Source organism: Fundulus heteroclitus, chromosome 7, assembly GCF_011125445.2.
Source record: "Fundulus heteroclitus isolate FHET01 chromosome 7, MU-UCD_Fhet_4.1, whole genome shotgun sequence".
In the NCBI taxonomy this organism is placed as follows: Eukaryota; Metazoa; Chordata; class Actinopteri; order Cyprinodontiformes; family Fundulidae; genus Fundulus; species Fundulus heteroclitus.
This window is the reverse complement of record NC_046367.1, coordinates 38,305,748-38,331,191: the sequence shown is the minus strand read 5'-3', so window position 1 is coordinate 38,331,191 and position 25,444 is coordinate 38,305,748. Positions and strand designations below refer to the sequence as shown.

The following is a 25,444-nucleotide window of genomic DNA, read 5'->3' as shown; positions in this document are numbered from 1 at the left end:
TACAATTAGGAATTCCCCAGCACAACAGGAGAACTTCGCCTTACGGCGTTCTGCAAGCCATCATTATATCTGTGCAGCACAGCATAGATAAATCTATACACTCGACTCTATGCTTACAAGTAGCTCTTTACAACAGCTTCCAATTCAAATCAATAGAAGCCACCACACAACCCAAACACATTCATAGGGCCCTGCCTGGTAAAGGTTTGAGAACAGCCTTAAAATAATACTTTAAGTCAGATTTTTCAGTGAGTGCATGGGAGATGGGGTTCACATGTTAAGAGATAAATGTTTAGTCATGCTTATCCCCTAATAATCTCCAAAAAATAAATGTAACTAAGGCATTTTTGTAGTCAATACATTTTCAGTTCACTCTTTTTGTCTCATTTTGATAAATAATCCAAGCTTCCTGTTTCCCTGGGGTATAAATAACAGGGACACTCTTCAAAATGGGCATAACAAGAGAACATTTAGTTGTTCACTGCTGGGGGGTTAAGAACGACTAACATTAAATAGCTACTTGACTAAACTTGTGCGTTTCTGTGCATTACAGTCTGAGCAACAATTTAAAGGTACAGTCAGCGATTTTCCGGAAATGTGAGTAAGACCATCCTAGCTGCTCTTCCGCTCCTCAGCGGGATCATGTGTAAAATCTCCCTAATCCACTCTGGTCTTATTCCTTTCTCCTGAGGCCTCGGTGTTATGCTTCTCATAAACCTGTATATGGTTTACTTCTTGCAACTCTCAGCCATTTTCAAAGTATACGATGAGAGCAGCAGAGTTACGACAAACGGCTAACTCTAAAGCTAACCGCTAACCTAGCCGGATACATAAACACTAGAAGTGTGCAGCCAGCAAGCAGGAAACGAAAAAGGAACGAGCTCTGGTGTTACGTGAGTGCGTCAGAATGATTTCCATGTGCGACAACCAATAGATAAGGTGATACCCCCAGAACTTGAGGGACAGAGGGGAGTGAGGTCAGAACCAAAACTCTCACCAATCCCTGCCATTCGGTACAAACGGCAGGGATTGGTCAGAGTTTTTACAGTTTTCACAGAGGTCTAATTTTTTTAACCTCCTTTTTCTGAATACATAATGTATTACCTACTGTCAGGATGAAAGGACAATGTTTCTGAATAGGATTACCAAATATAGCTTTAAATAATGTAAAACAATTGAAACCGTTACAACTATGGGGGATGAGGAAACCTTTATCTTGCCACCAATCATCAGTGAGGACAGATTTAAAAAAAAATCTCCAACACATTGTTAGAGAACCTGGGGCCACCAAGTCTCCACAACAACCCTGATCTACACCCCGTCTACATGCCAACCAATTGTTTTAGAAGCATGGCAGGAAAAGCCTTTTTAGCTCCGCCATCATAGAGGAAAGCCTGGAGTTTGCTAAACTTTACTAGGACTTTAACTGCAACCGCTGGATTTGATGAGATCAGAGTAAGAATGAATTTCCTAAATTGAAGAGCATACCAGGCCCACTGTTAAGTAAGGTGGAGGATCAGTGATGCTGTGGGTCTCTATTGGTCCAAACAACAATGTAGAAGTACATACCATCATAAGCTATTGAGACATTTTGATTCTAAATCAGGTGGAATCCACCAATAAACTGCCACAGAGTCTTTAATAATTATTTAAAATGTTTAGCCAAATCAGAAATGGTTCACTAGACACAAAATCTGCATTCTTATTCCATGGCATCTCAGACACTATAAGTCATTTCAATCAAAAGAGATTAAGCAAAGAGGAACTCAGAGGTCCCTCTGTCTGTATGCTCCAACTTTAGTGAATGTTACAGGGGAGGATTAAGTGCTGTTTTAGGTGGAAACGAGGGCCGAGTAAACTATAAACAGCAGAAGTGGCAATAAGTGCCACAGACATGATTTCATTCTTTCCAAATCAAATTAAAGGCCGCGTCGTCGTAAAATGTTCTAAGTGGGAAGAAGCTACTATAAACTACTGCAGTAAAGCAAATTAGGGCTGGTGACATTTTTCAAAACAGCACTAAGTAAGGTGGACGCTGCAGCTCAGACATCTCCATCAGTCTCTTTCACACTGTTACTGTAATTCTAATTAGAAGCAGTTGCCCTAATTAGACATAATGTGATATAGATGTTGCACATAGGCTAACTCATTGATTGCACTCATTCTATCATGTACAAATCTATCGAAAATCTATTTCAATTCCAGCAATCATGTCAGTCATTTGCATCACGGGAACCAAAATGGGGAACCAACAAGAACATTTCAGGCCCCTTTCTTTCCGAAGCAAAGACCCGAAGCTCATTTGGACAGAACATTTTCACATTCTGATTGTTCTCGAAGAATTTCGTCCATTTTTTTTTGCACCATTAGGCTCAGGTCGGCTGGTGACTCCAGATGGATTTGTGGAATAAGAACTATTTCACCCTGTGGTCGCAGTTTGAATGAAGAGACCCTCACAGGCCTAATCAGTGTTGCTTTACAGGAAAACGATGCAGGAAGTATCCAAACCGTGATGCAGGATTCTCGCCAGTGCATTTCAGTGTAACGGACCGTTACACTGAAAGATGTCAAAGTTACGCTGAAATTAGACCATTACGCAATGAGCGTAATGGCACGGATGTTTGAGAGTAACATAGAAAAGTCAGTAAAGCTCTTGAAGGTGCATCAGCACAGCTATAAACCTCCCCAACCACATTAGCTAGCGCTAGCTTTTGTTAGCTTAGCGAACAGCCCCCTTCGAGCTGCAATACGCGACGCTCGGTTTTGGGAATCCATCCAGGGTACGGAACGACACACCAGCCTCCCAACACACCATTACCTTGAAAAAAAATCCTGGTGAGGACCCTGTAATGTGCATGAGATGAACACCGACAAGCAAACTGCTAAAGAAGAATTGGTGAACTATCTGGTAACTCACCTTGCAGTATTTAGCTATACTACTAATTAATTTAATTATTAAAATATCATCGTGTGTGGCTATGAACAAAAACATGAAAATAGTACCATTCTTTGTACAGTAACTATTCATCTTTGTCTCTGAACATGATGTATATTTCAATTAAAACAGATTTTACTTTCAGAGAAAAGACCAACTGCTCGAATGTTAACGAAACTGCAGCAAGGAGAGGCTGAATTTGGGAAATAACTGAGAAACTGATCTAAATGTAAATGTAATCTGGGGGGAAAAAAAGCAGAGTTTTAATCAGATAAGAAAACTAGAGCAGATCCCTGTGTGTAGCCAGCATGAGGAGGAGAAACACGGATGATGTGGCTGCATGCAGATGGCCAGGTGCGCTACCTGGTAAAGTGGAGTACTGATACCAGTCGGCCATGAACAGGACGGGTGTTCACCCTGAGCAGCGGGGAAATACAGCGATGAGCCCGTTTGAAATCTTCTTTACATTCAAACCGCAGAAATACCCCACAAGATCCAGTTTTATTTAATTTAATCTGAAAAGTCTCTGTCTTTGCACTGTAACTCCAGCTAAATTCTGATAAATCTAACAAACGGAGGGTCAGAAAACAACCAGGAGGAAAATCAAGCACTACACTGCAAAAACAGACCTTAAAATAAGTAAAATTTTCTTAAAATTTAGGTTTTTGTCCTTGATTTGAGCAGGTAAATGATATTATCTGCCAATGGAATGAGTATTTTGACCCCTAAAATAAGATAATTAGACATCCTGCACTTAAAATAAGATGATGGAGATGAGTTGTTCCTATTTTAAGTGCAAAAATCTTATTCCATTGGCAGATCATCTTATTTACCTGCTCAAATCAAGGACAGATACACCAATTTTAAGAAAATGTTACTTATTTTTAGTTCAGTTTTTGCATTGTAAATGTGATCGGTTCATAGTACTGGTTGATTTTATAAGTACAAGTATAAATACTTGATGCTGGTATCGGGCCCAATATCGGGACACCACTGCTACAGACCTTAGCATGCTAAATGTTGAACTTATTGCCGTGCAAATAAACAAAAAAGGAGTATGGCTCTTTAAAAAATGGCCAAAAGAGAACGTCTCATTGCTTTTAAAGTAATAGAGCAGCTCAACGTTTTGCAAAGCTGCATCTGAACGACCAGAAAGACTCGTTGAAAGACGACGTTTGGACAGATGAGGGCAAAGTTGAGTTCCCTAACCATGATGCACGATGCCAGGAGGGGCTGGGCGTCATTAGGAAAACATATGAGGAGTTATCTTCATGGCAAATGTCGGGATAAAAATCCCTTTCAGCTTTGGTGTCATTGTGAGTAAATAAAGCAGCTATTGGAAAACAAATTTCAGTCAATATTTCCATGTCAACAATATGTTTTCTTCAAAAGGCTGCATTTGAAGACATCTGTTGTTTTGGCAGAAAAGCGGCTTAGTTGTGGTTTCTTAATGCTCTCTTCAATCATTTTTGCTGCATTAAGCCGCAAACATTCAGCAGACACATTTATATTTATGAAATGAGCTTAAACTTATAGCAGGCCAAGATATATTAATGTCGCATACTCTGAAAATCCGGCCTAGAGTCTTTCTGCATCGACCTTGCATGTTCTCCCTATGAATAAGTGGGTTCTCTCCGGGTACTCTTCCTCCCACAGTCCAAAAACATGACTGTTATGCCAGGCACACACTGTATGATATTTTCAGTCATTGTACTCATGTACAGCTCAAACTGTACGATGATACCGCAGGATTTAAAAGTTCACAGCTCATGAAATCTGTTCTTACTGTACAGCCCGACACTCTGATGCGATCTGACTGCTCACACTGTACATCCAAAATCCACATGTAGGACTCAGCCCCGTAGAGAGAGAGCGCTACTCGGACTCGTCTACCCGGAAGCCAAACGTAAACAGTAGAAGAAGAAAAAGACGGAAGTATCGATGCTCACTGTTAAATATGAGGCTTACAAGAACAAAACGCGCTGCCTTGGAAATTCTACGAGTTGCTCCTCCGTAGTTTGACTCCATGTCACACGTACCGCCGCCATGCTTTACGCCACTCCTATGTTTTCATTTGAGAAGACGAAGAATTCCCTTGTTTGCACGTGCGCAGTGCACGACGTTGGTGGAAATCGGCTCGTAGACGATCATAACTCCGCTTCAACAGCAGGAGGCGCTCACGGTCCCTCAAGGGCCGACTGAATTTCAGTCATGTTTGATTTTCATCTGACATGAAATGATTCCTGATCGGGAGATGGTCGTGAGAAGCTAATCGCTGGCGACCCCATGTATACGACACGACACAGGACGGACGATGAAGCTGAAACTCGGCCCGATACAAAAAATTATCTCAAGAATCGGCCCAAAAAGGGCAAAAAAAAAAAAATTATACAATGTATGCCCAGCTTTAGGTTGACTGGTCTTTCTAAATTTTCCTTAGGTGTGAGTGCGTGCATGGCTGTTTATCTCCATGTTAGCTTGAAATGGACTGGAAACATGTTCAAGGTAGACCATGCCTCTCGCACAATGACTGCTGGAGGAAGAGATGGGTATCTATTACTAAGGCATTTTTGTAGTCAATACATTTTCAGATCACTCTTTTTGTCACATTTTGATAAATAATCCAGGCTTCCTGTTTCCCTGGGGTATAAATAACAGGGACACCAATTTATCTTGGACACTTTTCAAAATGGGCATAACAAGAGAACATTTTAGTTGTTCACTGCTGGGGAGTTAGGAACGACTAACATTAAATAGCTACTTGACTAAATTTGTGCGTTTCTGTGCGTTACAGTCTGAGCAACAATTTAAAGGTACAGTCAGCGATTTTTCCAGGAATGTGAGTAAGACCATTCTAGCTGCTCTTACGCTCCTCAGCGGGATCATGTGTAAAATCTCCCACATCCACTCTGGTCATGTTCAAGGTAGACCATGCGTCTCGCCCAATGACTGCTGGAGGAAGAGATGGGTGTATGCTGGGTAAGACGGGCAAAAATGATACATTTGTGATATACTGTGTCGACCTAGAGCCACATTTACTGGAACACAAACACATCATACTAACTGTGATGCACAGAGGTGAAGGGTGACGATTTATCAAATTATATAACAAATTATCTGTAAGACAGCTGAAGCTCAGCCAAGACCTCCTAAACTAAGGTTCTACAATCTACTGAACGGGACGTTTCTTATCGGCTTTTCAACTTCTGCAACATCTTTTCTTCCTACCATGACTCCAGGTTTGACAAATTCCTATTAATGCGTTAAATGTCCTGCAAGGGAAAAAAACAAACACAGTCCTTATTATTGGTTCAGTGAAGCAGAAAAGAGCTGCGGAGCAGATGTATGCGAGCTGCTGAGCGTCACACGAACTGACCGGCTGACAAAACACACCAACACTGTCGCTGCTGTTTATCTAAATCAACAGCTGATTCAGACGGAAGAAAACAGGATGCCTGGAGTTTTTCAGGAAAAAGCGGTCGAGATAAGCCGAGATAGGGTTTCACTACGAGGAAACATTCATTTCAAACAACTTCAAAATGCTTTTTCGGCCCGAAACAAGTGAAACAATGTTCAATGGCCGGGAGGAAATCCCTTCTGCAATTAGAGCACAATCTGGAGAACAATTTTTTTCTCCCCGCAGACGAGTAGCGCCTCTCCGTTTCAACCACTCTTCATGAGATTGTACGCGACACGCGGGAGAGTCGCTGTCGCACTGAGGGAAGTCAGATTAATTTAACTTCGTCAGACCAATTTTACAATTAGGCTAGACCCTAATGTGTTTTTGCAGGTTCTGCCGGGAAAATGGAAAGAACTATTCAGGAAAGGCGTCCAGAGAGCAGGAAGGCAGAGCCATTTCATTTTGTCAGGCCTATGCATTCAATTATGATGCTTGCAACCAACAGCTCATCAGCCCTGCAGTCCATCCTTGCACCAAAGGGACAATTTGCCCGAACGTGGTTTTCTGCAGGTATTAATAGAGCCTGCAAACATCTGAACTCACACTTTGGCAACACCAAACAAGCTTTTAGTGATCTGTTAAAAAATAATCATAAAAACTCCTTTTAAGATTTACACTTTTGGGCTAATAGTCGCTGTAATGGCTACAGCTTCAAAGTAAATTTGTCCGTTACATTAATCATGCCGTAATTTCTTACTTTACCAGATGCAAAATACCGGAGGTTATATATACATACAAACATATGTGTGTGTGTATATATATATATATATATATATATATACATATTAGGGCTGGGTATCATCTAGGATGAGCCGATTCGATACGATTCTCGATACATAGCTCAGCTTGCTTTGATTCCAATATCGATATTTATTACTTTGAATTAATGCTCAGTGATTCAATCACCAAAATCAGCCAAATATTATGTTTATGTTCTATTTATTGATCACAGACATATTAACAGGAAAATAAAGTGCATTTGCTTCAATGCATTTAACGTGTCACAGAAACCAAAAATGTGCCCAAACATCTGATTTTAGGGACAAAGGAGCTTCTAAAATCCTGTCGGCCGTTCCACAAATTCGTCTCACTTGCTCTCCTTCGCTGTGAACTGTAATGGTTGCACTGTAATAACGCCCCCTAGAGGTTGGGAGGTATATCGATATTGAAAACCAGAATGTCGATATTAAATCGTTTTTAAAAATATCGATATTAATCTTTATATCGATTTTTATGCACAGCCCTAATACATATATATACACAGATAGATAGATAGATAGATAGATAGATAGATAGATAGATAGATAGATAGATAGATAGATAGATAGATAGATAGATAGATAGATAGATAGATAGATAGATAGATAGATAGATTTAAGTATGTTAGTATTTAAAACAGCTGACCTTCAAAGTATACAAATTAAAAAACAAGGAGGAAAGAAAGAGTAAAGCCTCCAGAGTTGAAGGATGAGATGATGGACCATCTCCTAATAGATGACCGTATGGATAATGAAGAAAGCATAACCTGGCCTGCCAGATTGATAACGTGTAATACTCTTGTTCTGCACATTATTAATGTGGGACTGCTCCTTTCCAATCTATTTCGGGGAAAGGAGGAAATTTCACGAGAACTCTCTGAGTTGATCGGGTGAAGCGACACCTAAGGCCCGCCTACCAAAGGTTGGTTTTAGCCAATCACAGTATCAAATTAACACGTACGCAGCTGATGTCATGAGAAACCACAAGAAGGTAAGCTAGTTAAGGCCCCTTTTGCAGTTCTGCTATCAAAGACGAAATTATGGACTCTTACAAAACAGTGTCCTCCTACGCTGCCATGTTTATGTTTGTTCGGCTGCGGGTTAAGCCGCTCTTGCGTTCGTTGCACTGATATGTCCCGCCTTAAACCTAAATACAGCAACGTGATTGGCCCAAACCGTTTTTGGTTCAGACAAGAACGGAGAGGTACAAGATGGATTCTTGTGTGTTTGTGAACGCACAAATACAGCGAGAATTAACATCTTGCAGGCAAGGTTAAAGAAAATGATGATGATGCATGGAAACACAGATGGTTTAATGGATGGAGGTACAAATAAAACCACGGCAGGTTTATCTGGAAAGTATATAGAATACAATGGCGGATGGATGGATGGATGGATGGATGGATGGATGGATGGATGGATGGATGGATGGATGGATGGATGGATGGATGGATGGATGGATGGATGGACGGATGGATGGATGAGTTATTTGGTTAGAAACTGTAATAGATGGAAAAATTCTGGAAATCGAATTATTTCCCATCTTTGTTTCTTTTCCTCCTAATTATTATTAACACTTCAGTCTAATTCCAGCGTTTTGAGCACTTTGAGTTTTTGCTCAGGTGTTTATCCTCGTCGCCCGTCGTGAGCAGCAAATTGCTACTAGGCACTATTTACAGCGCTCTGCCCCCCTGATGAGCAGCGGTGCCCACAGGGAAGGCCGGGGGAACCTATAGATCAGCGACACAGACTTTGTGTCCACGCGGGGCTGAGGGAAGGTTAGGGCCACCCTGTCTGCTCCCTCCGGGTCTCAGATAGAGCAGCATGGATGGAGGGAGTGCGCTGACATTCACTGAAAATCTACCAGCAGTGTTTTCTTCTGCTGCGTAGGTCCGTTTACCCAGCGCTGCTGATCACCGACTTCGACGCCGGACCCCCAGTGAGTGATCTCAGCCGTTTTCTCCTCTCTTAACTTGTCACCTCAGCAAGAGAAGCGGCGGTCTTTTTGTAAAGTATAGACTAAGGCCCCGTGCAGTCATCCCTCCGACTCAGCTTTGCTCTGTTTTAGCTGACCGCAGCTACCGGGTTCTGCTAAATACTCAGTTACGCACATTAACTCAGCAATCTGACCCTTTTTTCATAATCAGAAAAAAAAAGAAAAGTCTTTTCTGTACCTTAACAAGCCGGGAATAGGCTCAATATTTGCTGTTTTTAAGAACACAGATCACAGAACCCTCCCAGAAGAAGCAAGTTTACAATAATTACTACATATATTCCATCAACCCTCTTTTCACTCAGCATCCAGCTTCAGTAAAGACTCACACATACGTACAGCGCTCTAAAAAGTCTGGGCTCCAACCCACATTTCACCATATTCTGCCTTAACCACTTTATAGTTAATAAAGCGCTTGCAGCGGACGTGTAAATCTCTGGGCCTTAAAGGAACCACTGAAACTTAACTAACCAATCAGTGATGGGTTTAAGCAGGAGCGACAATGAGATTCAGTATTTCTTCGCACTTTGTGTCTCATAAAGCAACTGGACCAGTGCTAAAATGCATAAAACGGGGAGAACACCCATTATCGGCTTGTATTGCTGCTAGAAGGTATGAGAAAATCATTTATAATGTCATTCTGGGACGAAAGCTTTTAAATCAGATCCCAACAGATCCCAAAACGGCAGCTGGCCACACAACGACCGTTCTTGTTTGTCTCAATTGGAAATATTTCCAAACACCCAATGTTGTCGTTCTTGAAAGCGAGGGAAAAGTGTGGCAGGCTTCTTTTTCAGCCAGCTCACAGGCAGTGAGCAGCAATAGGTTGAGGAACTATACAACACTGCAAAAACGGAACCAAAAATAAGAAATATTTTCTTAAAATGAGTGCATCTGTCCCTGATTTGAGCAGATAAATAAGATGATCTGCCAATGGAATAAGATTTTTGCTCTTAAAATAGGAACAACTGATCTCCATCATCTTATTTCAAGTGCAGGATATGTAATTATCTTATTTTAGGGGTCAAAATACTCATTCCATCGGCATAATATTATTTACCAGCTCAAATCTAGGACAAAAACACACATTTTAGGAACATTTTATTTATTTTTAGATCTGTTTTTGCAGTGTATACTTCCATATAGCAGAGAAAACCCCGGCTGCTTTAATATATAGCTAACTAAAAGAACTTTGAAGTGGAAAAAAAAGTTTTAAAAAGTTGTTTCTTTTTAAGACCTCTGAGCACCGCGATAGCAGGAAGCTGCCCTGCCTCGTTGGATCTGCCTCTTAGAGGACAACTAGGCAAAGAACCGGGCTTTAAATAATCAGGGTCCTCTGCAACATGGGAGCCAGTTGTACATCCTTTTTTTTTTTCTACTCATGTCTTTACTTGCATCTACAGAAAATACCGCAGATGAGGCATCATGACTAAAAGACATCGCTGGAAGAACATGGATCTGGCCTATTACTATTGGCTTATTTGAGGGAAATGTTTTAAAGAAACCTTTGAAGATTGGAAAGATCAAGCGTTACGAAACCGGGACTTCTACGGATTCTTACAAATTAGACATCATACAGAAAGCATATTTAGGAGGAAAGACCCAGAGGGAGCTGAGCCGGGCGGTGTGAAGGATTTTTACAGGAATATAAATAAATTCCAGGAATTAGATGGTATACCAAGGATTAGAAGAACTGAAAGGGGAAAATACACAAGATATAAAGGTTAAATGGGAAGATGAAGGTCATTTTAAAAATGGTTCGGTATGAGTCCTTGACATTAAAAAAGTACTTCCTCTCTAACCTGGAGGGAGTTTGGAGGGAAGAACTTGTCTGGTTGGAGATCTAGAGAGGAGAAAAAGTCAAACCAGGTCCATATTTTCTGGTCTTGTTCACCGATCCACCAAATTAAAAAAGTGCAGGACGACAAAAGAAATGACAGAAATAAAAGAAAGTATCCACATTATATGAATGGGACCTGAAAAATGTGTCGATAAAAGGGGGAAAAAACCCAGGAGTACTGAGAGGAGCCGATCATCGATGACACGTCAAAGTTTCACACGTCTTTCTCCTCTAATTTATGATGCCCACATTTTCTTTCAGCTTTTGCATTTTTTTCAGATGCTCCTAAAGGAAGGGGCAACTCTGTCTTAGAGACCAACAGCTGGTATTAAAGTGCAACTCAGCAGTTTCTTGTTTGCCACACGGTCTGACGTGGATGCTTAAGCCTTTCATATGTGCTGAAATGAATTTCTTTGAGACGACTGACCCAAAAGTGAGAGAAAAACTTTGCAAACGGAAGCCTAAGATCTTCAGACAGACAGGAGAATTACGGCTTAAGACCACTTTACACGATTAAAGACCACTTTGAAAAGATTCTGAGAAATAAAGCCAAACATTAAGGCATCTGCACGGTAACCTACATCAGCAGCTCCCGCATCGAGCCGAGGTGCAGACAAGAGATCAGGAAGGAAGATTAAATTCATTATGATATCAGAGGAACATGTGCATGAAGGATTTCACTGAAAGGTAAGCAAACCTGCTGATGAAAGATTACTCGCTATTTCTTTCTCCCCATCTCGCTCGTTTCCGTCCAACGAGGTGTGTTGGACGTTTTCGACAAAATCTGTACTTTTCTCATTGAAATAAAGGGTAAAGTTTTCTTTTGAGATGTAAAAGAAAAATCCTCAAAATGTCTACACACCCCTTTTATTGTTTCAAATTAAACCGATTTTAATAACTCCCAGTTAGTTTTTAAATTTGTTTTCCAATGTGAAGATTTTTTCTTTTTAAATTACAGAGTTTTAGATAGTAATAGTGGCCCCGCCCACACTCACTCTCTCTGCTACTAATTGACACAAAGCTGGAGTCACTTTAACGGGATTTCTCACCTCACTCCCATATTGTTCCGACTCTGTTCAAATTAAACTTCAGGCACAAGGTAAAAAGTTTTATGGAGAACGAAGTCTAATAAAACACAAGCTACGACTTTTCTAAGAGAATCAGGAGCCTCAAACAACTTCAGCCAGGCTCAGGATTTCTCTCTTTCTAGGAATTTTGAAACCTCTGAATGTTATTGTCGATGCTGTCGCCACCTACTGGTGAAGCAGGGGTATCTCCACGTTTCCATCAGAATATTTTTTTATTCCGATTTTTATTTACCATCTCAATCAATACCCAAAACATCTGAAACACACTTCTCACATTGGTGCTGCCTACTTTCTTCTTCCTCGTTTTGTACATTTGCATTTTTAATCACTTGGTCTTTCATACCAACCCTGCTTTAATTTAAACTTCCTGGAAGAGGTTTCTGACTTATTTTTGATAAAATCTGTAATAGTAAATAAGTAAATTAAACTATTTGTGCATTTTGTGCATTATTTATCTCAATAATTCAACAAAATACTTAAATACAGGCTACTAAAACTACCAAGAGAATAGTAAAGTACAAAGTTACTGTCCATGAGCACAAATGAGCCAAAACTCGCTTTACCGACTCATAGATTATAAAAAGGCTCTAAATTATTTATGCGATCTGTTAGGAAATCTAGCTATATGACTACAATAAATACCATGTTTGTTTGATCAGGATACGTAATTGCCAGCGGGCCAAAACAGATCTATCATCAACAGATATTCAGTGTAGTCGAAAATATTTAGAAAATTGTTATTTATATGCATGATATTTTAGCAAGTTTTAAATTTTTTACTCCATAGCTGAAAAAAAAAGCGCTTAACTAGGCTACCAGGAAAAATAAAGAGATATGCAATGGTTAATGGTATGAACTGTACGAAATTTATAGTGCAATATGTATTTACAGTACAGATGTTTTTAGGGAAATAAAAAAGAATAAACTGAGCATTTTTCAAACAATACAGTTAATTTAATATCTTTTTCTTGCAACCAAGACAAATATTACTCAATCACTTTTCAAACAATTAGTGGCTTGTTAAAGTTTTGAGTGGCTGAATAAATAATTTCATTCATCTCCAGCAAATCTTCCTTTTCATCTTTGCTTTATGGCTGAGATGCTAAAATTACGGAGGGTTGTGCAGCACAATGCGTCGAATCACATTAACCACAGTAGAAATGTGCGCATATGCAAAGGAATGCTTCCTTACAAAACTTGGAAAGCTAATATCAGCTGCCATGGGTTGACCCGCTGGTTTCTAATGATACATACAGCCAACAGGATGCAGATTTATGCCCAAGACCAAGATCAAAAAGACCAGGAAGAGTGGTGGGAATATTGTGATGATGGGGGAAAAAAAAGACTACAGGCAAAAATGTAGGTTCAAAATCATCATCACTATTTTAAACAATATCGCATCAGAAAAAATGCCGTTTATTGATCCCAGAATTGGCAAATTACTGGGCAGCAGCAGCATAACATGCAAAAAACAATGACAAGTGTAACATAAACCCTTAAACTATGCAGTAGACTCTCCCTCTATCAGAGAGGAATTAAAAAAAGGATGCATTACAGCGACATCCTTTCCTAAAACTGTGCAGCCCTACTTTCAGCGATAGTTTGCTTTTGCTAAAAGTCCGGAGAAAATCATAGAAGTAGTGAAACACACACACACTATAAAAATGCCAGATTGCTCAATAGTCAGTAACAGAATTTTATATTAATGCAAAGGGCCCGAAATCTGTCATATTTAACACATTATAGCTTTTGCATTTCCCAGAGATGCCCAAGGCACAGCATCATTTTTAAAGATTTACCAAAATATCTGCAGAAATTGCCTTTGCAGGCCAACGTGGAGAGATTCCTTCTCCTGGATCATCCCTTTGGTCTTAAAAAAAAAAAAAAAACTAAGTAGAGACATAAATGACAGCGGATTCAGATTAAATCCTGCCAAGTTAGTAATAAGCCAGTTATTATACTGTCTACAAAATGCAGCCTGATCACAGCCTGCTGTCGCCACGTCCCTGCACCTTAATTCATTTCTTTCTGTCCCTCCGAGGATTTGTAAAGAGAGGAGGCTCTTTTCTTTTTTTTTTTCTTCTTCTTCTTCTCGGGTCATACCTGCAGAGCATCCCCGCACACACTGCGGCATTAAAGGCAGCAGCTTTAAAGCTCCCAGATCCCCGTTAATTGAACACGATGCGGTCTCCGGAGCGGACCTCTCCAGGCTCCACTGACAGAGCGCGGCTGGGGGGAGGAGGGGGGACGCGGGGGGCAGTAGTAATAATAATAATAATAATAATAATAATAATAATAATAATAATAACAATAATACTCATAAGAATTATATTTATCATAATAATAGACAGAAAATGCAACAGCAGTCCTGAATGTATCCCGCTCGTTCACATGGCATTTCCTTAGAGAGGAGAGGTGTTTCATGTGGAGCTGGATTACCAACCTAATATTATATAAACACCACCGGAACCATGTTTCATCCGCTGCAGCCCCGAAACGACACCAAAAAAAATAAATAAAAAATAAATCCGGGATACTCACTGCGGGCAGACGGGAGGGGAGCAGGCAGGGCCTTCCAGGACGCGGCGACACCTCCTGTGTTTTGGGGGATTTTTTTAAAAAAAAGGGGGGAAATCACAGACAGGACGTCTGTTTTCCTCCGCGTCGTCGCTGCCGTGGAAGAAAGGCGAGCGGAGAGGGTCAGGCTGGCTGAGCGGTAGCATGCACTGCGGTGTTCACAGGCTGCTGACGGCCCGCTTCTTCGGCCGCAGGTGCAGGAGGTGAGGCACTACCGCCCCCTGGTGGCGGGGAGACCAAACAGGCTGTACAAGGAATGGTGGAAAAATTACTCTCTCTCATATGTTATGGAGGACCAAAACTGACAGATTAAAAAAATAAAAGCAGAAATATATAAATACACCTACACTTTACTGATTAATTCTTTTTTTTAATGATTCTATATTTATTATGTGTTTGTTTAAGATATTGCATATATTTTACCTTATCACGTTGTATAATTCGATTTACCTCAACGCTTTCTTTCTCTATTTCCAATACATTATTTATTTAAGAGTTTAATTTTTAATTTTACTGTTTTTTATGTTTTTACTTTTATAGGTGCATTTGGGTCTCTTTTTTCCCCCCACTGAACTTTCTTTCCTTGTTTTGTGCCATAAGCCCTTATTTCCATGTATTCTTCTTACATTTTTTCTGTCTTCTTTACTTTTTCTGATGCAATTTCTGCCTTGTTATGCAAATAAAGTGGGCTGTCGTTCATTGGGTCAGTTCCTGTACTATTGGTCAATTAGAAGGAAGGTGCAGGATTCACGTGCAGATCCGTTACCTCCACAACTATACTTTGGCTGCTAAAGGGAGGAAGCACCGCCGTGTACAGCCGATGAAAAATTGCACTACCTCTGCAAACTAAAACAAACTGAAATTATTGCATTAACAAATTTGTCATTACATTTGATTTAATCACTTGGCCTAGCAGTATATCAGCAGTAAAGACAAGATGAAACAAATAGTGGCTGGGAAATTATTAGTACCAAAATTACCTGATTTCACTGAAACATTTTTTAAAGTCACACAAAAGATATTCTCTAATCACCTTATCACCCGTTTTGTGGTGAGTTTTATGGTTGCAATGCAAATTTCCCTATGATGACAATATTAACATGATACTGATTTCTCTTCTGCACAGTTAATTACTGTTTACAGAGCACTTTTCATACACAACCACGACACTATAAGATGAAAATATGAGGCAATTAAAAACAAACAAAAGAAATAATGAGCTAAAGATACTTGCTTGTGAGAGACAATGATGAGGCCGTAGACCTAGGGGTTCATAATAGGCTTCTTCAAACTAAGAAAATTAATTAAAAAAAACAGTAAAAGAAATGCATGACAAATAAACAAATAAGATAGAAAAGCAAAGTAATATATAATACTAATATATATATATATATATATATATATATATATATATATATATATATATATATATATATATATATATAGATAGATAGATAGATAGATAGATAGATAGATAGATAGATAGATAGATAGATAGATAGATAGACAGTTCAACAAAGTGTGAGGAAACTATAAATAAACAGTTGAGTGAAATAGAATATTCCTGCTATGATATAAGCATAGTTACAGATAAAACAATACATTTTTCATTCTTACCTCTGAATACAATACAGAAAACTAATGCTTAGAGTTATGCACAAGAATATTTAATCAAAAAAAAAAAAACTTTCATAGTTGCAGCAATTTCTTTTCTTATTTTGGTCAACTTGATACCATAAATGAGCAGATTCATTATTGGAGGTATGATAAGAAATTCTATTGAAACAGCATTAAAGTTTGAGGTAAGTTTTTTGAGCTAAATTGAATATATATATATATATATATATATATATATATATATATATATATATATATATATATATATATATATATATATATATATATATATATATATATATATATATATATAAGGATACTTAGTGAAAATGTGAACAAGGACATCAAATGCAGCACACGGGTTTGCATGGCTAACGAACCAGCATGTTTTGATGAGAAAACGGCAGGACCATGCAGTTAAAACACTGCGTAGAACATAAAACAGTATTGCAATCTATGCAAATGTGCTGTTAACAGTATTTTCAGATGGAAAACATGCAAGCATAACAATGCTCCAGTTCAGACAGATAACTCTGTTTAAATACAGGCTGCTTCAACCTAGATGCAAGAATGGTGTTTACAGCCATAATGCAGATAGGTGTTAACCTAGTGATGACTCTTTGCTTTGGCATGACAGAGTGGTACTTCAGTGGTCGACATATAGTCAGATACTGATGATATGTCATGAGGGGAAGGATGGACAGGACAGGATGGACTGCAGGCAGAGAAGTAAAACCACCTGAGACTGCAAAAGGCAGCCTCAATAAGAGATGACATGAACAGGAGAGAGCAGATCCCACAGAAATTTGGGATAGAAACCGACTGTTCCATAAAGGGAATTCAGGCAAAAAACACACAGCAGAATATACATTGGTCCATGGAGATCCTTGTTCAAGGTTGTCAGGATGATACAAACAGCTACAAGGATTATCATAATGCACCACATCAAAGTGAGAAAGAAAAGAGGTGATCTGTAATTCCTTTTCTCATTTAAACCTGAAAGAAAAAACCCTGACATTTGGCACTCTGCTCTTTAAGCAACACTTTAACCAAAACATCTAATTTTGCTTTTCTTTTCAGTTAGGCAAAACATAAAGCAGTAGTTGGATTTCAAATCTACCGAAACTATTCTTTCAGACACTGTGGCACATTGAAGAGTTGCTGTTTCATGAAGGTAAAGTTGATTCCACAGAGACAGGCACCGTGCATCTTGAAGAGGACTCAGAGACTAATTACAACTACACAACAATGCAGGAGGATGACCAAAGAAGACAGGTGAGAAACTTTGAGGATGCAGATCTTCAAAGTGATTTCACACATAAAGTCAGGCAAAAAAGTAAGGACGCCATATGACAGCCTTTCTGATGTTTTTTTTAACATTTTTGGACATATCGATATCTTACAGCAGTTTGAACAATAAAATCTGAATGGCAAAGCCTTCCCTAAAATGTAATAGACATAGCTATTTTACATCAGGTGAACATGAAAAAAAAAACATAGTTAACATGATGAAAGAAGTTGGCTGGCTTCACACCTCAAACATTAAGCTTTATTAGATCATAATCAAAATCATTTACTGTCATTAAACAGATGTTAAACAAAACTAAAATCAGCTACCCTGGTTATAGCATAAGTTACAATAAACAAAACTATACAAAAAACAAAAAACCTTAAAAAAAAAATCTAATAAATACAACAACATTCAAATATGCTCCTTGCTGTTGAAGTGAGATTCAACACCAGGCTGAAATCAACTGAGCTGGCTAAGGCCTTCAGAGAGAAGACTGTTGCAGCTTAGCAGTCTGATCTTCAAATAATTTTAATTATCCATTCCTTTGTGGAAAATAGTGTCATGAATCAGAGCAGAGGACCCAGAATTCAACTAGACCAGCAGAGGTTCGGTAAAATAATATTTATTAACAAAATCCAAAAACCAAAAAGGGCAGAGAAACAAACAGTCCAGTTGGGCAGGCAAGGCAGGAACAGACAGAAACAGGGTGGCTCAGATCTCTGGGGAACAAGGGGTCAAAAATCCTAAAGCAAACCAATAAACAAACTTGCAGGAGGAGACTCACCCATACTCAAACAGGCGACCTGGCACTGATGTCTGGTCTCAACAGTTTATATGGAGGATGAAGCAGGTGAAACCGGTCAGAGATGATTGCAGCAGGGGTGGAGTAAGGCAGGTGTGCAGAGTAAATAATTAGACCAGTGTTACGGCCCAAGGCCTTTCCTATAAGTCCCTGGGTAGAGCTCCTAGTTGGTGCTGATTGGGAGTGGAGGCAGCTGGCCAGACTGACATCAGGCCCAGTTTAAGAATCAGCCATCTTCCTCACCTGAGGCCCCACCCAACCGCCAGACGCTCAGCTCAGCTCAGACCAGACCAGACCGGACCAGACCAGATCAGCTCGGAGGAGTTGAGCTCATTCTTTTTTGTTTCTCTGCCATCTTTTTCTCTCTTTCCCTCTCCTATCCAACAAGTTATGATTTTGTTTGTCAAATAAATTCCCATTTTAAGTTACCCCATGCATGGCTTCCCTTTGATTTGTTGTGGTCTAAGAGCCAGATCATAACAAATTGGGGGCTCGTCCAAACTTATGTTACAATTAGCGCAACAGTTCTAAATTAACGAAGCATTGTTTGTAATGTAATTGGGAAGCTGTTTTGGAATTTAGTTTGAAGAAATAGTTTTTCTTTTTCTTCTTTCTTTGGTTTGGGGTAAGTTGCTTGTTTTCTTCTCATCTAATGTCTCCAGTGTTAGTTGCTAATTGATGACTGGTTTGTGCAATTAAGTATGGTAATCTGAACTGATTCCCCTTTAGGCCTCAGCGTGTTTCCCCTTTTGGGATGCATGTGCTCAAAAAAACTTTAGTGCGAGATCATATGGTTGGAGCAGTTGTCTCGGGGGCACAGCCATAGGGTTGGGGGGGTTGCTAGTTTTCTGGTCGCCTTTCCCACTCTATTGGTATTCAGTGCGTAAGTACCCACCGTCCCTGATCTCCGAAGACTAGGGTTGAGCTAGTTAGTTTTGGATAGGTAGTTAGAGGGGAGGTTCAGATGTGTTGTGTTGCACAGATTGTCAGCAATATACTGTAACACTGTTTGGTGATTTAAGAATTTAAGAATGTCTGTTGAAAACTTTATTAAATCCCCAACAGTGGAATTTCTGGAGCAGTGTTCTAGAGAACAATTAGTAAAAATTGCTGAGCACTATAATATAAATGTTGGTGACAAACGGTTGAAGGAAAATGTTAAAGCAATTTTGAGGGAAAACTTAATTGAAATGGATGTTTTGACTTTGCCTTCAGTATCTGAAAATGTGGGTTCTCAGGTTGTAAAGCCCAAACTTTTGGATTTTGAACAACAAAAAGAGTTGTTAACGTTACGAATGCAGCTGGAGAAGGAAAAAGAGTTGGCTTTGGAGAATTTACGACGGCAGGCAGATTTTGATAAAGTTCTTGCTTTGGAAAAGATAAGACAGGAAACTGAATTAGCAAGAATAAGGTTGGAAAGTGAAAAATTAAACCTGATGAAAGAAAACCAATTGTCTGGGGAATCTTATGCTGTGGACTCGAAAAGTAAAGTCTCTGATATTCTAAATGACTTGCGTTTGGTGCCTAAGTTTAGTGAAAAGGATGTTGATATTTTTTTCACTTTGTTTGAAAGAGTTGCAGAGACAAGAGATTGGTCTGATTCAGACCGCATAGTTTTGCTTCAGTGTGTTTTGGTTGGTCGTGCTCAAGAAGCTTTCTCTATGTTAAACTTAAAGGATGGCCAGGATTATGCCAAGGTTAAAGCTGCAATACTGAAAGCGTATGAACTAGTTCCTGAGGCATACAGACAGAGGTTTAGAGACTGGAAAAGAGGTGATAAAACTTATGTAGAGTTTGCCAGGGACTTGGAGATTCATTTTAATCGATGGTGCAATTCCTCTGAGATCAAAACATTTGATGACCTCTGTAATTTAATGGTTTTGGAGCAATTTAAGAACTCTGTTTCTGAGCCCATTGCAGTGTACATTAATGAACAGAAGGTGAAAACTGTGTCAGAAGCTGCAGTGTTGGCTGATGATTTTGTTTTGACACATAAGAATATTGGTGTAGAACACACAGTTGGTAGGAGTACTCCAAACTGGCGTTCAACACGTTTTGGTTCTTTTTCAGACCGCAGTTACCAAGATCTGGAAAAAATTTGTAATTATTGTCACAGAGAGGGTCATTGGAAGAAAGACTGTGCTTTGCTGAAGTCCAGAAATAGGGATGGAACTCAGATTAAACCAGCAGCACTTGTTGCGCCGGTTTCTTTGAGTGGTCCTGACAAAATGATTGAAGTGTTATTTGTTGAAAAACCTGATTTGAGTTCTTATAAGCCATTTCTTATGGAAGGACAAGTTTCTTTAGTTGGTAGTGACGTGAGAGTCCCAGTCACTATCTTAAGGGATACTGGTGCATACGATTCATTCATTTTGGCATCAGTTTTGTCTTTTTCAGATGAATCTGACACTGGATTATCTATACCTGTGTTGGGTATGGGCATGTCTGTGTTTTCTGTTCCTGTACATAAGCTAATGCTACATTCGGGACTGTTTGATGGGGAAGTAAGGATGGGTGTTCGACCTGCGCTGCCTGTGGTTGGTGTCACAGTTATACTTGGAAACAATATAGCTGGAGGGAAAGTATGGCCTGGTCAACCGGAATATCCTGGTGTTCCAGTATCTTTGATCAACAGTGGTCTTGACGAAAATAAAAACTCACACCCTGAAGTTGTTCAAGCATGTGCAGTGACACGGGCAATGAAAGCAGTCAGTGATGTGCATCAGGATGAAGATTTTGGAAAAGTTAAACAGACGTCCGGTTTTTGTTTGTCTAACATTCCTTTGTCTATTTCACAGAAGGATCTGGGGCAGGAGCAAAGATCTGACCCCACAATACAGCATTTGTTTCAGTCTGCAGTACCTGGTGAGGATATGCAAAGTTATGCTCATGGATACTTTGTTGAAAACAAGGTATTGTTGAGGAAGTGGATGCCATGTGGTGACAATACTATTGGGGACCCAGTTTATCAGGTTGTGGTGCCTTTGAAATATCGTGACTTGGTTTTGCACATATCTCATGATGAGTGCGGACACATGGGGGTTAGAAAAACCTACGACCGCATTTTGAGACATTTTTTTTGGCCACGCATGAAAAAAGATGTTTCTGCTTATATTAAAACCTGTCACACTTGTCAGCTGACTGGTAAACCCAATCAAGTTATAAACCGGGCACCACTGTATCCTATTCCAAGTATTGGTAAACCATTTGAACACTTAATAATTGATTGTGTTGGTCCTCTTCCACCTTCACGGTCAGGTGCTAAGTATCTTTTGACTGTGATGTGCCAAAGTACCAGGTATCCAGCAGCATATCCGTTGCACACACTTACTGCAAAGTCTGTGGTGCGAGCTCTCATGCAGTTTATTGGTATTTTTGGAATACCTAAAGTCATTCAGAGCGATCAAGGATCTAATTTCTCCTCTCATTTGTTTGCACAAATTTTGAAACAGTTACACATTAAGCACAATCAATCTACAGCATATCATGCACAGAGTCAAGGTGCACTGGAGCGATTTCATCAAACGTTGAAATCTTTACTCCGGGCTTACTGTGTCCAGATGAATGCTGATTGGGAGGACGGTCTGCCTTGGTTATTACTCGCAGCAAGAGAAGTGACGCAAGAAAGTACGGGCTTTAGCCCTAATGATTTGGTATTTGGTCACACTGTGCGGGGTCCATTAACAGTTTTGCGAGACGTGTGGAAAGATGTTGAACCACCGCAAAACCTGTTGCATTATGTTAATGGGTTTAAACAGAGACTCTTTACTGCTACACAGCTGGCAAAAGAGAGGCTATCTTCTGTGCAGAAGAAGATGAAGCATTTGTACGATAAAAAAGCTGAACACCGTGTTTTTCTTGCAGGTGATCAAGTACTGGCTTTACTTCCTGTGGTAGCTTCGCCATTTCAAGCAAAGTTTTCTGGCCCACACACGGTTTTAAAACAGCTGTCTGACCAGAACTATCTCATTGCGACTCCAAAAAGGCGGAAAAAACAGCAAACAGTTCATGTGAACTTGTTAAAACCTTATCATGTTCGTGTTGACAATGTAGTGATGGATGAAATTCACCCTGTGTGCATTGGTGAAACGATGTCATCTGCTGAAGGTGAAGGGATGGTTGATGGGTTGCCTACTCCCGATTCAGCCATTCTAACTGGTCGACTGAAGAATTCTGAAGTACTGGAAAACTTGGACAGTGTGCTAAGTTATTTACCAGAACCTCAATGTTTGGAGTTGATTCAGTTGATAAACTCTCACTCTGATTTATTTGCAGATGTTCCATCCTGCACACACTTGATTGAACATGATATTGAGGTGGGTGACGCACGACCTATAAAACAACATTTTTATAGGGTTAACCCAGAAAAACGTAAACACCTGGATGCTGAGGTTGAGTATATGCTAGAAAATGGCATCGCTCAAGTATCTTGTTCAAGCTGGGCTTCGCCTTGCTTGTTAGTTCCAAAATCAGACACAACATATCGGTTTTGTTCAGATTTCAGAAAAGTCAATAGCATAACAAAACCGGATTCATACCCTCTACCTCGTATGGATGACTGCATTGACCAGATTGGGAATGCTAAATTCATTAGCAAGATAGATCTACTAAAAGGTTATTGGCAGGTTCCTTTGACTGAAAGAGCGCAGGAAATCTCTGCCTTTGTTACACCTAATGGGTTGTATTCGTATAAGTTTATGCCTTTTGGTTTGAGAAATGCGCCAGCGACTTTTCAGCGTTTGATGAATAAAATTGTTGGAGATTTGGAAGGTTGTTCTGTGTATTTGGATGACATTGTTGTCTACTCTCATAGTTGGTCTTCGCACATGGAAAGACTCACAACTTTGTTTGATCGTTTGGTGGATGCACGTCTGACAGTGAATCTAGCCAAATGCGAATTTGCTCGTGTGACTGTTACTTATCTTGGTCATCAAGTTGGTCAAGGTAAAGTATGTCCAGTTAGTGCAAAGGTAGAAGCGGTTGAAAAGTATCCTCCACCGACGACTAAAAAGGAACTCATGAAATTCTTGGGGTTAGTTGGATATTATAGATCCTTCTGCAAAAACTTTTCAACTGTGGTTGCACCTTTAATGGATCTTTTGCAAAAAAAAAAAAAGTGAAATACGTTTGGTCCTCTGTCTGTCAACAGTCTTTTGAAGACGTGAAGAAGTTGCTATGCAATTCTCCTGTCTTGTTAGCTCCTGATATGACTAAGCCTTTTAAGATTCAGATTGATGCCAGTCATGTTGGTGCAGGTGGAGTCCTTTTGCAAGACGATGACTTTACAGTTGAAAGACCTGTAAGTTTTTTTTCTAAGAAATTTAATAGGCATCAGCTGAATTATTCAGTAATTGAAAAAGAGACACTTGCTCTTATTTGGTCTTTACAACATTTTGAGGTCTACGTAGGTTCAGGACCTTTGGTAGTTTTTACGGATCATAATCCTCTGACCTTCTTAAATTCGTTTCGCTGTCCAAACCAAAGACTTGTGAGATGGTCACTGTTTCTGCAGTCCTTCTCGTTAGATATTCGTCATATCAAGGGGAAGGATAATATTGTTGCAGATGCTTTGTCAAGAGCACAAATTTACTAACTTGTTTTTTCTTTCTTTCCTAAGAGTCACTTCAACGTACTAGTTGTTGACCTAGGAATGGGATAAGAGGGGACTTAAGTTTTGTTATCTCACCTGGCTGTGTGTGTGTGTGTGTGTGTGTGTGTGTGTGTGTGTGTGTGTGTGTGTGTGTGTGTGTGTGTGTGTGTGTGTGTGTGTGTGTGTGTGACTTTGTTTTTTCTGGGTGTTAATATACAGGTTGCCCAGGGTTCCGAGGGACCCTGTTTTGAAGGGGGGGAGTGTTACGGCCCAAGGCCTTTCCTATAAGTCCCTGGGTAGAGCTCCTAGTTGGTGCTGATTGGGAGTGGAGGCAGCTGGCCAGACTGACATCAGGCCCAGTTTAAGAATCAGCCATCTTCCTCACCTGAGGCCCCACCCAACCGCCAGACGCTCAGCTCAGCTCAGACCAGACCAGACCAGACCGGACCAGATCAGCTCGGAGGAGTTGAGCTCATTCTTTTTTGTTTCTCTGCCATCTTTTTCTCTCTTTCCCTCTCCTATCCAACAAGTTATGATTTTGTTTGTCAAATAAATTCCCATTTTAAGTTACCCCATGCATGGCTTCCCTTTGATTTGTTGTGGTCTAAGAGCCAGATCATAACACCAGACATCAGTGCAGAGGCTCAAAACAATTTTTTTTTTTTTTTTTTTTATTTTATTTATAGTAGTAGGATATTAGAGTAGGTCATCCCGATTCACACTCCATTTCAGTCGGTGGCGGTAATGCACCAAAAGTTGTTTGCCAACCGCCATAAAACAATAGAAGAAGAAGAAGAAGAAGAGGCTCAAAACAAGAAATAAATCAGAAACCAAACCTAAACTAAGAAGCTAACAGGACAAGACAAAACTCAAAGCAGCCAGAAAACCTAAGACAGGGGACTAAAATAACTAACATAACCAGAACAGAACCCAGAACATTACAAATAGTCTACAAGTAGAAGACTTTAAAAATAATTTCCAGGGAGAACTTTGGCCTGGCTGTCCAAAGTTCACCCTTACAGTAGACCCCAAGATCCAACTATAAATGTTTCACTGTATGACTCATTGCAAGCCTTTGCCATATAATAATAATATTAATACATTTTATTTCAAACGCCTTTCAAAACACTCAAGGACACTGTACAGGTAAAAACAATAAGTGATAAAAGCAATGTCGTCATAATTAAAAGAAACAACACAAACTACACACAGGAAAGTAATAGAAAATCAGTCTTGAACATGTTGGTTTTGAGTTTTGATTTGAACAAGGGTAAAGACTCGGTATTGCAGATGTCAGGGGGGAGTGAATTTCAGAGTGTGGGAGCAGACCGAGAAAAAGCTCTGCTCCCCATGGTGCTAAGACGGGCGGAATAAATGAGGTGACTGGCAGAAGAGGATCTAAGTATGAGGGAGAGGGAGTTGAAATTTGAAGTAAATCGGAAAGATATGGAGGGGAGAGATTGTGAATAACTTTGAAAGTAAATATGAAAAAA

At 39.8% G+C, this 25,444-nt stretch overlaps 1 protein-coding gene across 1 annotated transcript in view; it reads right to left on the bottom strand.

The window, feature by feature from the left end:
- The window catches only part of adarb1b (adenosine deaminase RNA specific B1b), a 208,073-nt gene extending 193,225 nt beyond the window's left edge, over window positions 1–14,848 (bottom strand). The window contains exon 1 of the mRNA XM_036139598.1: window positions 14,616–14,848. The gene's annotated coding sequence lies outside the window, so the exon portion shown is untranslated. The remainder of the gene's footprint in view (window positions 1–14,615) is intronic.
- Between the last annotated feature and the right edge of the window lie 10,596 nt (window positions 14,849–25,444).